Below are 4,407 nucleotides of genomic sequence, written 5' to 3'. Positions count from 1 at the left end.
TCTCTCTCTCTCTCTCTCTCTCTCTCTCTCTCTCTCTCTCTCTCTCTCTCTTTCTTTGTGAGCCCATGCGGCCTGTCGACTCAGCAGATCATATACAGCGCAGGCCCAGAGGTGAGATGGGGAATGTGGGGCTGTTGTTGGTCTATTCGTGTAAGTCAGCAGTGCCATGTATAGAGCAACAATGGCCGGGGCTATAGGCAGAGAATGACAAGGATTTGGAGAGCAGTCCAGTTTCAATGGTGGCTCTCAAAAGTCAAGGAAATTGTGACAGAGCAAGTCAAATAATAATGATAATAATTAATGAATAACATAATTCCGTCCTCTTACTATGAATAACGCTGCTAGAAAAGTGGTTTCAAAGAATATTTCATGCACAAAAATACAAACATATTGGATATGTTGAAACACTCTCAGTCTACGCTGGGCCTGTGCCACAGACCATTTTTGCACTGATGCGGTTTTAATTGTAAACCACCATTTCACACAAGGGGCCACAGTTGCCACAGCAACCTCATCTGGTCCTTGGTCCTTGACATTTCATCTAGAGAGCATGAGGAGGCTGATACCAAGTTCTCCTTAACATGTTCACCGTCACAAAGACACACACTCACAAAGGCAGTGGCCACATCAAAAGACGCCGACATCACAGAATGGACGTACCACGCATTTGCCAAAAAGGATCTAAAGTTATTATACTTGTTAAGAGAAGTGTGGCATGCTAATAAGGATGCTTATTTAGATATGTTTCCCCTGACCAACAGCCCAACTTGGTCAACCGTTACAGAGAGGGAACGGTGTCCCAGTTTACCCCCCCAAAGACAACCAGACATAAAAAAACGTTTTTTTTATTTCCTGTATTTTAAATTTTTGTTTTAATTATGTTTTTAACAATTTTACTGATAGTAATACTTACTCAAAGTTCTCATTGTCTGTTAACAGTTAACCTGTTAATCATTAGCATCCTTAGTGGTTCTTTTAACTTAGTGGTTTTGCCTTTTAAACTTAAGCTGCGTTGGAGGCGACCCGTAACCTTCTACCCGTGAAAGGGCCCTGGAACAGCAGTCAAACCCGGTACTTACTACCCGGGAACTCTACCAGATCGTTGTACTTACAACATGGTCGACCCCTGTTGATGCTGTACAGACTCCGGTGAGAAATAGAAATAAAACGACACAAATAGGCAACGTAAAGATATTCTGCACATTTTAATCAAAATAATACACATATGATTGTGTACCACTACAGGTTATGATTATTAAATAAAGCCCAAACTATGTCACTTACTAGAAATCGCTAGTATCTAGCAGTAGCTAACGTCAACGTTTGCCTGGAACGCTACCAGGTCGTGAGTAAGGACTTGAAGTTGTAACTCACGAGCTAAAAACTGTGTCTGGAACGCAGCATTGGTCTTGTCAGATAGTGTGATGTCCTAATGTGTTGAAGGCTGTCAAGTAGTCCTAACGTTAATCATTTATTCAGCAGAACATTACAGAATTACATTACACACATTACATTACAGATGTAAACACAAGATATGAGCCTAATAGAAAAACTGTATAGGATACTTACATCAATACAGGCTCAATATCGCTTTCTGCACTGTGTGAAGGAAGATCAATCATACCTTTATTGAATCTGAAGGAGTATTTCTTTCACACACTTCAGGGCATACGTCCACCATGCCCCAGATATTGATCAAAGGGCTTTTTGAAGAGCATATTTGATTAACGCGTATAAAAAGGCTTTTTTTCATCTTTTCCCAACACATCAGTTGCAATACCCTATTACTCCAGCTATGTGTGGTCTGATCATAAGGAGCCGGGTCACAGTGTACACGTCATGTTTCTAGCTTTGCCAGGTGAGATTGTGAAAACTGTATGGTCCGATACCGTGCAGGCCAAGAATATTTATGCAGGACATAGGATCTTTGTATATGCTGCATTGCAAATAGTATATAAGATTCCTAAAGTGTATTAAAATCCAAGGACTTTTTAAGTTAGCTTACATCAAAAGACACATTCCTTCATTTCCATTTGGTGACCACTGTCTTTAGTAATGTAGTTTTAAATCACTTAATGATTTATATCATATCTGTCCTATCTTTCAAGGCCTATTTGTATTGTCCCCTATGGCAGGGGTTTTCATCATTGTTTAAGACAAGGGCCCCTTAACAGAGAGAGATAGATCAAGGACCCCCTAATACATACAGTATACTGTATAAAAAGAAGTTTTACATTAAACTGGGCCTAAACAGTTATGTGTAGGGCGACCTAAAGGATTTATACATGCATTTTTTTTGCATAAAATACTATGCTATTAAAATAGACTTATAGTTGTTGGCATGCTTTTATAAGTCATGTTTTAATGCGCCATGTGTCACAGCAAATCAGGACAAACTAGATCTGTGGATGGCTAGGTTAGTGACTACCTGACCCAAAGGCCAGAACGCCTGTCCTCAGTGGGGATTTATATTTGCTAATATGTTAAATTCATGTTAAGACTTTTCAATGTTTTGAAAAAAGTTAGCCAAACATAAATTAACAACAATAATTTGGAGGCCCCCCCCTGCATTGACTCTGAGGACCCGCTGTTGAAGATCCTTGCTCTATGGGAATGTTTGATATTATCTGTGTTATCTCATGCTCATTGCACAATTTAAATGATCAAAATTCACTATCAATGTCTCCTCATACAGCGATTCCTTTTCGCTTGCAAAGTTATGCAAAATTCTTTTATGCATTATGGTATGAATGTCCAGCAACAAGAGCAGTCAGTGCACCAGAACCTGTTTATTTAAGAAAACTACTTAGTTGGGTTTAGCAAAAGATGGTGGTTTGGGTTAAAGTAAGTATGTTCGTAAGGTAACTTATGTATGTGGCGTTAGGGAAATACATACGTTATGTGACAAGAGTAAGTTAAAATAAGTCTATTTTGAGTTTTGGTTTCACACAGGATATAAACAGCGGCCTTTTCAGCACAAGTTCTGTGTTTTTCTTTGTCCCCACTCTTCGCTATGCAGACTCAGTCACTCTTCATACTGTGTCCTGGCTCACGATTACATGGTTTATATACATATGAAATACTGTATCCTTGCTCCTTTTTCCTGTGAGAAGTGTTTTATCAGCTAGAATGGAGAACAGGCCCCTTTTTGTCGGACACTTCTTTCTTTTTTTCTACATTCACGCGACTTTTGAGACACCCAACAGTCACTGAGAGGGAGGTGTGGAATTCAGCCCTTTTGCTCAGTCCTCCACTGACCATGACGTCCACTTAAGCGCAAGGATTTGAGGAAATTCTCAATTTCAACTGCCCTCATAGTACTTTATTGACATTGCGTTTTGTTGTCCTTTTTATGTTGTGATATAGGTATTGAAGTTTATGCATAAAGGTGTGAAAAAGGTCCGATGTGACCCCGCCGCCTGTGTGCAGCAGCCATGTTTGGAGCTACGTTCGACCGGTTTGCTCATGTGTGTTTTTGGTAGAGGCACCTCGTGGACTAACGCTTACCGCAATATTTCACCCACCCACGTAAGATAAAAAAGGCAGAGGGCTTTAATTTAATAGCTTTCTCCCACAGCTATGAGGAGAGCGATTCGGATTACTGTCCAGGCACACTGTGAAGCCAGAGTTGGAACAGTGAGTTTATTGCTTCTCACAGCTTATTGCTTTTCCCGTTATTGTTTGTCCCAGCGCCTCTTGATTACAGCACTGATGGGAATAGCGGTGAATAATTTTTTTGTGACAGGCTCTTCAATGTGAACCTGGTCAGCCTGGCTGTTTTTTTTTTGTTTTTTTTTGGGTGGTAGGGCTCTGTTTGTAGCAGCTTACTGACTGAATGCCCCTTTGGGTTTGTGGATTCATGTCGTGATCAGTGGTGGAAGAAGTATCTTTTACTTGAATTAAAGTACTCATATTACACTGTAAAAATACACTGTTACAAGTGAAAGTCCTGCATTGAAAATATTACTTATGTAAAAGTATGCATGTATCATCAGGGATATGTAATTAAAAGTGTTAAGTAAAAGTACTCACTTTCAGAAACTGTAAATGATCCAAACAGTTCTGTCAATCAACTGTCAAATCAAAAGTGTTCAATCAGCTAATCATTTCAACTAAGTAAATGTACTTAGTTATAGTCCACCACTGGTCATAAACAAGTTATTATGATGCTCTTTTGTTTTGCATCAGATCCTCTCAAGCCAAATATACATTGATTTTCAGTTTTTCACATTTGATTCCTTATATTCGTAGAAAGAGAACCGGAGAGATGTATCTCTCTGGTTCCCTTTCTGCCTCTCTCTCTCTAACTCTCTCTCTCTCTCTCTGTTTCTTTGATGATGGGGGTATTTCTATTCTGTGGGGGCTGTGAGCTCAGCGAGTTTGTTTCTGTGTCTCTAATCCCCTCTC

The sequence above is a fragment of the Etheostoma cragini genome, chromosome 2, assembly GCF_013103735.1.
Source record: "Etheostoma cragini isolate CJK2018 chromosome 2, CSU_Ecrag_1.0, whole genome shotgun sequence".
NCBI classification, from domain to species: Eukaryota; Metazoa; Chordata; class Actinopteri; order Perciformes; family Percidae; genus Etheostoma; species Etheostoma cragini.
The sequence above is the reverse complement of the archived record's forward strand: the minus strand, read 5'-3'. Positions refer to the sequence as shown.